Source organism: Anser anser (genome assembly GCF_964211835.1).
Source record: "Anser anser genome assembly, chromosome: 1".
In the NCBI taxonomy this organism is placed as follows: Eukaryota; Metazoa; Chordata; class Aves; order Anseriformes; family Anatidae; genus Anser; species Anser anser.
Window position 1 is genome coordinate 18,579,895 of NC_139720.1, and position 12,463 is coordinate 18,592,357.

At 35.4% G+C, this 12,463-nt stretch overlaps 1 long non-coding RNA gene across 1 annotated transcript in view; it reads right to left on the bottom strand.

Annotated features, from left to right (window-relative positions):
• LOC310893022 overlaps window positions 1-10,882 on the bottom strand; it is a 25,733-nt gene extending 14,851 nt beyond the window's left edge. The window contains exons 1-2 of the long non-coding RNA XR_014578650.1: window positions 10,790-10,882; window positions 7,910-7,969 (exon numbers count right to left, since the gene is read on the bottom strand). This is a non-coding gene — a long non-coding RNA (uncharacterized lncRNA). The remainder of the gene's footprint in view (window positions 1-7,909; window positions 7,970-10,789) is intronic.
• Window positions 10,883-12,463: the final 1,581 nt, after the last annotated feature.

The window sequence follows — 12,463 nt, forward strand, 5'->3', positions numbered from 1 at the left end:
GTTACAAAACTGGGATATAGGATTATTCTTTCCTTTAGTTAATGTGAAGGTAGTATTCAAAAATGTTTTTCATCAAGATTTGTGAACATGAAAGCTGAATTTCTAATCAGCACACACACATAAGCACCAAAATCCAAAACCCAAACCCAACTCTGTGTGAAATTCTTCTGTTCTTCTCCTGAAAATTACTTGCATAAGAATGATGTCAGGAACATAGCTGTCCAGCAAGAATGAGAATAGCACAGGACCAACAAACACAGAAATATGCGTGTTTTTTGTTGTTGTGATGGTGTTTTTTTTGTTACGGTTGTTGTTGTTGTTTTCTTTCTTTCATCATGATAACATTCCTTCTTTTTATTCCCTGTTTCCAGCCAGCTCTTTAGCCATAAAAGCAGCTTGCTGGTGGCCAGTAAGAATGATATTTTTCTATGGTGTCATTCAGTCAGATGAGGTAAATTTGCAATATATTGGACACATTTTTGGACTTCACCATAAAAGAATTCTATAATTTTCTATTCCTTCTAAAGGCAATGGGAAAGCTCCCATGGCTGTCCAAAGGGTTTAGCCTTTTGCTGTCATGTTGAACTCTCACTGGATTAATTCAATGGGAGTTTTGTGTGCAATGTGTTGTAGAATCAAATCCATTTTCTGTTATTCAAATGGAAACATATAGTACAATCACCCCTCTCCATGAGTATTGAACAGCAATATAAATCAGAGGCTTCTGAATCAAATAATTCATGTGCTTTTCTCTTTGTAGACTGAAATAAATGAACATGAGGTCTAATGGTTCACTAAGGTGTTGCGATTTGAGAATAATTTATTATGTAACAGAGTAGCCAGTCAAACAATGTTAATTGTAGAATTGTTAAAAGCTGAAATGCTTAAATCTAAATCATTTAGAAGTTATGTGATAGATATTAAACACCTCTGAGAAGGAAAAATGCTGTAGGCAAGTGTTCTTAATAAGTCTAGTTTGGTTAATTATTGCCTGAAGCATTTCTGAACTAATTACTTACCACCAAAGCAGGGGGCTCCATGTTTTCAGCATAAAAGTGCCAGATATTGATTTTCTTTAATTGACAGGGTATGGAACTAGACAGACCACACAGAGATGAAGGTTAAGCCATTTATACAAAGTGATAGCCAGGTCCTACAGTGTCTCACACTGCATCAATGTGAAAGGGAGACCCAGACCCTGAAAATCTACCCTTTCAGGGAAGAGGATTATTTGTCTCTGTCATCTGCCCTTTATGGTTCATTTAACATTTTAAATACCCTGTGTAAATTAACTGTGCTTACTAGTTGCACAACTCCCAAGTCAGATAGCTTTCCTGTTCAACTCAAGAACTGGAGTATTTTATCATTTACTTTATGAGATTAACTTTGCTCAACAAATAATAAACAATGAATTATGTTGTTATCCTGTTTTACTGTAGACAGTTTAAAAATCAGTGTAAGATACCTTTTTCTTTTCTGCATACTTACCGCTCAACTTTTAAAAAGGGAATAAATATATATATTGAAAAAATATTATTAATGGAAATCTTGACATTGGCTCTCAGTATAATCTGGGACTTTACCAAAGTTCTTTAGGATTTTTTTGTCTGAGTGGCTGGATTATTATTACTTATTTATTATTGACATAATTTGAGATGTTTGAAATATTTCAAGTGCCAGTGTAATTCAAAGAATCTTGAACATTATATCTGATTTCATACCGTATTTAATGTGCAGACAGACATTTGCCAATTACTAGAGCTCTTCTAGCTTACTGCAATATAAAAATAAGAAAAAATAATAAATGTAGCATGGCTTCTTAATGCATGTTGTTAGCGCTAGCTCTACTCTTTTAAACTTTAAAAAAGTGGTGGCTTTTTTGTTTGTTTATTTGTTGTTTTTGTTTTTATCTTCCATGGTGATTAACTTCTGCTTAATCTTTTCTCTTTCAGGTTCTTTAACTTTTGCTCATTTCCCAATTACCAATGTCCAAGTCGTACTTCTTTCTTGCTCCTTTGCCCCTCTCTTATTAAAGCTCAAGTACACCTACAGGAATCAAACTGAAATACCCTTGCTGGGAGCAAAGGCTCTATAGGTTTTCCCTGTAGTTAACCCTGGGAGATGTCTTGGTTCTTAGGTGGGATATATTACCCCCGAAGGTTCCTATCTCTAATTTGTTTTTTTCTGTAAAGGCAACCTAGAGTGACTGATGCTCCTAGCCTAGCAGGCTATCTCAAGTTAAGTGGACTGAAGCTAGACCTCACTCATCTCATTATTTTTTTTCCCCAGTTGTTTCAGTATAACGACATTATAACTTTTGCTTGTCATGTTCCTTCATTTTTTTTTCTTGTTCACTTACCATTGCCTTCATTCACCTGTGTTTGTTTAGAATGAACTGACAGCAGAAACTCTTAGCTGCCCACCCAAACTGGGCATCACCCCACTGAACTGAGGTATCCTTGGTTCCTACATAGGAGAAAGACAGACACATCCAGAGAACAATTCAGATCACAGGTAAATTGAATTCCCTCTTATACTGTCTCTGTTTCTTCACTGGTTGCATAAATAAATACTAGAGTGCTTGTGATTATGGGTTAAGCAGTTTATTTTGGTGTGATAAATTCTCATGCAAGCTGTAACACCTGGGCTGTATTAAAATGGAAAATGTTGTGAAGAAAATATATCCCGTGCCCATCATCAAAGTTTTTACTCTTTCTTTGTGCTAAATATAGAGTTAAGATATTGTGTTGAGAAGCAATACAGTAATTTGTACAAACAAATAATAATAATAAAAAATATGCAGTGTATTGTCTTGCATTTGAAAGAGAATGTGAACATGACAAGCTTTACAGAATATTTTGCATAAAAGAATTACTGATATATTCTTCTTTTATTTCTGCCTTATAATTACTTTTTTTTTTTTTTCATCATGTAAGAGTGAAATCTCTTAAAGGTATTCCTATCTCAAAATATTAGCTTTATTAACCATGTATACTCCCCTCCCCCCTCCCCTCCAATTTCTCTTTTTTGCTGGTGTTGATAATAGTTGAACCATTGCTTTCCTTTGATCCAGTTATCAAGAAGATACACGGTAAACAGAAGGACACTACTACAAAAAAAATATGTAATTAATTCTTTTCCCATCCCTTTAAATTGGTAAGTACAGATCTGAAGCCAAGTTTTGTGCTTATAGCAACATAACAAAATAGCTGTGAAAATTATTTGGCTTTGTCAAAATTGTCTGTTATTCATTCTTTAGCACAGGAAATTATAGTAAGAAGAAAAACAGAGATCTGTCTGGTGTTTTTGGTCTCTCTCTCTCTCTCTCTCTCTCTCCTTTTTCTTTTGTGTGTGTATGTTTGAAAATGTTCTATGTATAAAGCAGGTTGAACTCAGAACCAAACCCTAGGCCTATTCTTAAGACCTTTGGATTAGGTTCTCATTTCACATTTGCTGGTGGGGTCCATTTTGACCTAAAGTGTATGTTTGTGTAAACAGAAGTGTAAATACCTCTGTAAACTGAAATCATAGCATCTTAGAAAATGGTGAGTCTCCTTACTGGCAAACAATAGTGTCTTTTAAATTTGCTTCACTTCTTCCTGAAGACTAAATTAGAAACAATAATGTGGCTGTTAAGCATCTCTTACACATTTATTGGCTTATGGGGAATGTGCACTGTTCTTGGGTAGCTATTGGTACCATGACAAAATAGACCTCTGAGGCTCCTATTTGCTCTATAAATAGTAAGAATTTCTTTTTAAGAAGTTGAATTCAATGAAAGTCCAGGGTTTTTTAAAGCTATTCAAGCCTGTTGATTTTCATTCTCTCTCAGTGAGGTATCTTCTATATTCACTTACAATACCAGGATTAAGAATTCGACATGCTCTGTTACAAAGTGGTCATATAATTGCAAAGAGATTGTTCTCATACAAAGGATTATTCATATACCACTGAAATAAAGGTGTTTTCTATGGGTCTCAACTAATAAAAACTCTTCAAATAACCTTGTGAATTTCGGTAAGGAATTGACGGATCAAGATCTCATGATCATTGTCTTTTTTTCTAAATACTTAATTCTGAAGACTACTCATTTACTATTTGCAGATATAACAGTAGACAATTGCTTTGGAAAAGGACTCACATTATCAGTAAATGTAAACTAGAGTAGATAGATAATAAACTATGATCCCAATGTCTAATATGTAGATATTGTTGGGAAAATTGGCTTACATTTTTTGTTTAGTATAAAATAATATGTCAATCTTTGTTTCTTGAGCTTTGACTGTTCATTTTGGGAAATGAGGGTAAGAAGCACAAACGGTAGCCAGATACCTTCCTAACAAAATGTTTTGTCATAGTTTGTGAATTGAAGTGCACAATGATGATTCAAACTGCAGCACAAAATATCCCAAACCAACCACATAAATCTCATTATTTTATTGGAAATGTCATTTTCTGTAACTGAGTACTGCATAGCATGCAAAGTGCATGGGTTTGGCTATCTGTTGTCATGCTGACTTGTTGCATGGGCAATCAAACCAGCTTTCAATTTAGAATCAAGAGTAGTTGATTGTGAACAACAAAATATCAAACAATAGTAGCAGTTATTCTGAAAATAATTAAGCAAAAATAAACGAAAGTGAGAAAATTTGGAGTTGCTCACAAGCAGTTTGGGAGCAGGAAAGGAAATAACATCCAAATGAATTATCGGTCACAAATATTCTAAATTGGAGTGTTTCAAGGAAAAAGCAAATCCTTTGCCCTCAAGATTCTGTTGTTTTTCCCTGATATTTTATTATGCATATCCACAAATGATTTTAATATTTTTGCTATGGGATTTTTCTCCTCAGAGACTTCCTGAATCTTATAAAATGTTTAATTCTTTTTCCAGCAGTTCTTTCATCACTTAAGCCTTTCTTCTTTGTTTTCGTTCTTCTCTTTCCTTTCTTTCTTCCCTTTCTTTCTTCCCGTTTTTTCTCTTCCTTGCTTTTTATTTTTTTCCCTTTCTTTTCTTTCCTCCAGTCTAAAATACGAAGGTTCTTTGAACAATATACCTCTGGCTACACCATCTTTAAAACTGCCTCCCTAACAATATCCAATAATTCCAAAGTGTGTCCATTGTTCAGAATATGCAAAATATGCAAAATATGCTTAACTATTATGTGGAACAGTTTTGGAATCTTTTAGGAAAAATTTGGAAAATTATTAGGTTAAAATGTCACTACACAATTGAAGATCAACACTGCTTGAAATTATAGATACTCAAACTGACGATTGAAAACTTTTTTTTAACCATATTTTTTAATATTTTTGGTCTCATCTATTTAGCAGATTCTGTAGTTTCAACTTAATAGCACAATGATGTTGATTTGTGTCAATAGTAAACCTTTAAATACTCCTCTAAAAATAAATTAAAAATACAGTTCTAGCCTCTTGATAAGTCTCTCCTCTTTTTCCGTGCACAAAAGAGAACTAGGAAAGCAGTAATTTCTTCTTTTAACACTAGGTGGAGTTAGATTAACTCCTGAAGTTAGTACTCAGGAGTTCTACACATTTTCTGGTCTTGAAGGTTTTTTTCCACACTTAGTACAATTAAAATACAGCTATTATTATTGTTGTTGTTGTTGCTGTTTTCATTGTAATCTTACATGATTTAAAGACAAAGAAGTAATGTCTTTCTAACTTTCATCAATATTTAGGAGATCTTTGCCAAGCCACTTGGAAATAAATGGAGAAGAGGTAAATATTATTCATCCAGTGAATATATCCTCTATGTGAAGCTGCCTCTTTAAAACATTTTCTTGAAAATCTGTATGTATAATGGTGACTTTCAAGCATGGGTAATTCTACAGCGCTATGGATCCCAAATATTAAATTTTATAAATAGTCAGCTTGAATTCTTAACAGCAATCAGGGAAATATCTTTTTTATTTTATTTTTTGGAATTTTAATTGATTAATAATATTAAATAATATTAAAAGCTGCTGATCTAAAAGATTTGAAGAACTTGAAATGTTCCTGCTCACTGATGTGGGACTTGGCATGCAAATAATTTATCTCACTTTGTCTGAACGGATTTCAGTTCTCCTTTGAGACATATTCCCACTGGGAAGTACACAAAAGATTTATTTGGGAAAAGGGGGATGGGATTCTGTCTTTTTTTTTTTTTTTTTTTTTAACTATTGTTAAGTGTAGTGGGTTGACCTTGGCTGACTGCCAGACACCCACCCAGCTGCTCTCTCACTCCTCCTCCTCAACAGGACAGGAGAGGAAAGTATGATGAAAAAGATCGAGACAGGGAGATCACTCATGAACTATTGCCATGTGCGAAACAGATTTGACTTGGGGAAAAGTAATTTAGTTTATTGCCAATTAAAATAGATTTGGATAGTGAGAAACAGACAAAAGCTAAAGCAACACCTTTCTTTTTCTGCAGCTCAACTTAATTCCTTTGCTCCTCATGGCTCTAACTCCTTCACCTTGCTCAGATTATCACAAGGAGGGGTGATGGGGCTAGGGTCTGTATATAGCAGCTCCTCTCTGCAGCTCCCAATGCACTGAAATAAAACCGCAGGCCTGACTGTGAGAGAAATCAGTAGCTGGTACACAATGGATCTTTTCTATCTTTATTTAGGGAGTCAAATCCACAGGCTAGATTGGAAAATGGCATTTCTTCAGGGAAATTCATACTCCAATACGTGTATCAATTCTACACCACTGCCCTCTGCAGTTAAGTATTTATATATCACATGGTAATGCAACAAGTGATTCAACATATACATGGTATTTGCCCCACTGCAATCTCCTTAAGGTATTTCTGTAAAAGACATGTTTTCTTTTGTGGAGTTGTTTATATCTATGTACACACTATATGCACTTCTGTGAGCAAATTCAGGTCAAAGACAGTTTCATTGTTTTGGGAGGGAAAAAAAAAAAAAAGATATTGAAATTTGAAATGGCTTTTAGTTCCTATGAATTTCACTCACTCTTTGAGAGCATCCCCAAGAAAAGGAAGGACATATCAGAATGGTGCAGTGTTAAGGCCTCCCTGATTTAACTTTGTGCTATCTCATGTATTTTCATGGGTGAGTATAGCTCCATGAAAAGATATCTGCTTAGGTCTTGAAACCAGTATATCCACATTAAACTGCTACATTGGAAAACTAAAGGATGAATGCATTCTCACCTATACTGACAGATGGGAGACATGAAAAGAAAGGAAAAGAAAGCATCTTTATGTCCTTCAAACAATTTGACAAGGAACAAATGTAGACTAAAAATGTTAGGCTCTAGAAGGAAAGTGAACTCACATTGTTATTGAAAATATTTTTGGGAGTAAGAATGTTTTGATACTTGTTTTAAAACAGGTTTAAAAAAATAACAAAATAGATAAAAAAATAAAATAAAAATATTTGTGTCTTTGTAATTATGTGCATGACACAGAACCTTTGTTAACAGTCTCTTGCGCTGTGTACTCAACAGTGCAGTGTGTATGTGTGTAATCAGCTGTATGGAGCAATGAAAAGTGAATTCTTAAACAGTGAACTACTGAGATATGTCTGGAACATGATATGAAACTAGATAATGGGGTGTGCAAACATGCCTTCTTGCACACACGGCTCGTTTCACCTGGATAAAGGAGTTAACATTATAGTTGGCCTTATCAACACATTTTCTAAGAGCTGACGGGCTCGAGTTAATGCTTGGCATAAACTGTATGAGCTTCAGAGTTATTCTAATTTGCAGTGTGAAGCGGTACCTTTCAAACTGCTGATCTTAAAGCCTGGATTGCTGGAGTAGATTATGAAATGTTCTTTTGCAAGTACCTTAAAAACCAATGTCAGAGTTGTTAAAGGGAGTCTTTGACTTGAAGCAATGCCTGAGATGCATGCAATATTATAAATGTTACCTAGACATAATGAAACAATGATCCAAATCCATCAGCAGTACCACAGTCTTTTCCAGTAGTCTGGTGAAAAAAAAAAATAAATTACTAAGGCAAATTTTGATTTCCAGTTATGCAGTCATTACAATCTATATCTTATAGAATTCACAGATCTGAAGAATATTGAATATGCATTGTACTGTATATAGTGTTAGTAGACTTATGCTGAAAACGTAGTTATTATCTATTTGAAATTGTATATATATGCAAACTGTATTAGTACCCTACTGTTTTGGTGTTCTGTAAACACTAAATATATCACAGAATCACAGAATTGTAGGGGTTGGAAAGGACCTCAAGAGATCATTGGGTCCAAGCCCCCTGCCTAGAGCAGGTTGCCCATGTAGGTGTCTAGACGGGTCTTGAATATCTTCAGAGAAGGAAACTCCAAAACCTCCCTGGGCAGCCTGTTCCAGTGCCCCATCACTCTCGCCATGAAGAAGTTCTTTTACATATTGACGTGGAACTTCCTGTGATCCATTTTGTGGCCATTGCCCCTTGTCCTGTCCCCACAAACCACTGAAAAGAGGTTAGCCATTTCCCTCTGTCTCCCACACATAACTTATTTGTAAACATTAATAAGGTCCCTTCTCAGACTTCTTTTTTCAAGGCTGAACAGACCCAGACCTCTCAGCCTTTCCTCACAGGGGAGATGCTCCAGGCCCCGTGTCATCTTTGTTGCCCTCCACTGGACTCTTTCCAGGAGATCCCTGTCTTTTTTGTGCCAGGGAGCCCAGAACTGGACACAGTACTCCAGGTGAGGCCTGACCAGGGCAGAGTAGAGGGGGAGGATCACCTCCCTTGACCTGCTGGCCATACTCCTTCTAATGCACTCAGGATCCCATTGGCCTTCTTGGCCACCAGGGCACACTGCTGACTCATAGTCAGCCTGCTGTCCACCAGGACCCCCAGGTCCTTCTCCACAGAGCTCCTCTCCAGCAGGTCGTTCCCCAGCCTATACTGACACATGCGGTTGTTCCTTCCCAGGTGAAATATATACATATGCTCTCAATTCTGTCATCATTAAATATATACAAAAAGATGTGAGACATCTTGCAACACATTACAGAATAGGCTCTTCATTTTTGCTTACAGATTTTATGTTTGAATCCCAGTTGATGTATGTAACAGGAAGATTTATAAACATCAGGTATGTGAACATATCACAAAATCTAACAACACTGGCTTAGATCTATTTGATATTAGTAAGAATCCCACATTGTCATAAAGAAATAGTATTTTCTAATAATTATACATGCTTCTTAACTATCTGCTACAAAGTGGAGGAGGGTATTATGTAATCTTTACATTGCAACCTCTCATTACGATGAAGCTTTCATGTTTCACCAATTTTGTTCTGTGGTGCTTACTCTCATTCCATTTGCTTCTTACACTTTACCTTCTTCTTTCACAGCTCAAAAACTTTCATTGAATCCCGTGTCTCACACCTTCACATCACCATTCTCAGTACAAACCACTGCTCTTTTACTGCTGATTCTTTGTCCTACCTTGTCCTTGGTACAACCTCTCTTGTTTGATCTTTATAACCAAAGTTTACAGAGCTGCTAAAAGGTAATAGAAACATTATATTCTACCAGTCCCATAAATAATTTTAGTTTTATTTTAGGGTATTGTGAGGAATAAAGGCATTTATTTGGCTATCAACTCAAACTCACTAATGACTATTGATTGAACTGTCATTAGAAATGCTTGGTGCATACTATCCATGCACAATCTTATAGGTAAGTGTGGTTCTCCCAAACACGAAAGAATGGGTGTCTTCATTCCAGCCCCTAATTTCTTTCTGATTATCCTGATTATCATCCTAGTGGCCGATAGTGCAGTGACTGATAGATCTGTAGTGGCTCTTCTTCAGTCTTTTGTTAAGAAGCTGTTCTATATGTATGAAAAATTGATAAAAGCCTGTGGCACTGGACTGTGTGCTTCAATGTAATAAATATGCAATTACTTACAGAAAGTGAAGTATCTTGCAGAAGACAAGTTTTTGTTTGCTTGTTTGTTTCATATTGTTTAACTCATAGCCTTATGCTTATGGAACTCACTTGGGATTACGGTGCATGGGCTTGCTCTTAGGTAATCCAGATCTCCTCTGATATGTGCTACGTATCATAACAGTCAGACTGCCTTCATGCAATCTCTGTTAATTGGCTTGCTATTTATAGGTTGTATTTTATTTTTTGTTTTTTTGTTTTGTTTTGTTTTTAATTTTTATCTAAGTGGTTGACCTAATTCACTTTGGTGTCCATCTTGTGGGCTATGTTATTAAAAGCAAGTAAGGGGCATTTGGCCTTAGGCTTGCACTTGTATAATTAAAGAACTAGCAGACTAAAGAATTAGTTAAAATAATTAGAACTGTGTATGCATTTCTTGCTGTCTTTCTGACTATATATAGAAAGTTTTTTCCTTTTTTTTTCTATAATTAGCTAATACCAACTGACTTTTTGATTAGCTTTGAATAGAAATCACTTGACTAAGATTGATGAACAGCAGTGAATAACAGCAATTTTTTAATTTTTTTTTTCTAGCAGAATCAAGGCACTAGAAATACAAAACTAAATTTGACAATGAAAAGTAATAAAACCAAGGATTCGTAATGAAACTGATGAAAGTAACAAGTTTGTGAATTTAGCCAAATGAAGGGAAAGAATAAACTTAAGAAACCTAAAGTGTGATGAATAAAATAAATGAAAATAAGAAGGGAAATAGTTACACTGTAAACTAAAAAGATAGGAAATAGAATTTAAATACAGAAATCCACCTCAAAATCAGTGCTTTGTCAAAGAAGAAATATTCTTCCTTAATTAGAATATCAACAGAGCCTACCTCTTTGCCTTTTGATCAGCCTTGTGCACAACTATCTCAGCAACCTCAGCGAGTATGCAAGTATATTCAGAGTTCATAAAATCTACATCTTTGATGCTTTATGCTCTTCTGTGTTATTTGTTTAAGAGCCTCAAGATTTATTAAATTCAAGTTATTTTCAGGGGTTTCAGTATTTTTTTTTTCTGCTTTGAGTTCTTTTGCCTCTCTCTAGCACTTCAAAGTTAACCATTTATGTGGCTAATCAAGAAGGAAGTTGAGACTGTTGTGGTTTAACGAGGCAGACAGCTCAGCACAGAATCACCAGAGAGCTATTTGCTCAACCCACCCTCCCAGAGGGATGGGGGAGAGAATCGGGAGAAAAACAAAAGTAAAAGCTTGTGAGCTGTAATAAAGCCCTGGCCAGGCACCCTGTATTTATTGTTCAGCATGATGACACATAGTATGAAATATCCACTTTGGGTCAGCTGTCTTGGTTCTGTCCCCTCTTCTTCTTCTTGTTCTTCCCCTCTGTCCTGTTCTTGGCAGGACAGTGTGGGAAAAGTCCTTGGCTTAGTGTAAGCACTGCTCTGCAACAACTAAAACATCAGCATCTTATCAACATTATTCTCATCCTAAATCCAAAACACAGCACCATACCAGCTACCTGGAGAAAAATTAACTCTATCATAGCCAAAACGAGGACAGTGATGCTTTATGTTCTTCTGTGATATTTTTTTAAGAGACTATGTTGGGTTAAACTCAAGATATTTTAAAGGGTTTTGGTATTTTTTTCTGCTTTGTGTTCTTTGACCTCTCTCTAGTACTTCAAAGTTTAACAATTTTTGTGGCTAATCAAGAAAGATGTTGAGATATACATTGCCTTAATACATATTGATGATTGATTATAATTCATTAACTGAACAAGGACAATAGGATGCTTCTTCTAAATTTAGAAAATATTGAACTGAAGGAAGCATCTTTCTAAGGCTATATATTCTCTTTCTTAGACAAATAGACATGTAGATTGCATCCAGAGTCAACGTCAGGGAAAGAAGTGTTAGAAAATGTTTAATTTCATCTTAAAATAACTGCACAATGAATCAGGCGATGTCTAGTCCTCTCTTCTTTGTAGATAATTGTGAACTTGAGATTACATGACTGATTTGTAGGTGGATAATGTTAGTCTGAAACTAGCTAAACCAACCTGAATGACTCTTTCAGGGCATGGACAGCTTATATGGATAAAATGACTGAATTTCAGAAAGCAGAAATTAGGTGATATGAACCATATCCTTTGTATTTCAGTTCCCCATTTTCCCTATCTCACAGGCATTTGAAATAATGTTATTAAAATAATCATATAGTGAATTAGGACATATATCATGATGAAAAGAAATAATAAAAAACTATAAAACTTTTAATACAGTGAAAGTAAACTTCAGAGCACTTGGCTATTGTGTATATTTATGTTCTTTGGGACCCTGACTTGACAAGAGAATCAGTGGAATGCAGACCTTCTGCTCTCTGCATCTGCATACAAGACATGGAGCAGCTGAACTCCTGGTCCTCACTAGGAACCAGCTCAAAAGTGCTCCCCGTCTTTTTTTTTTTTTTTTTCTGTGCTTCCAGCTTTCTTTTCCATTAAAATTAAGATTTGGGATGTGAAATAAGATGGGAAGGCTGAAGTCTTGCCTT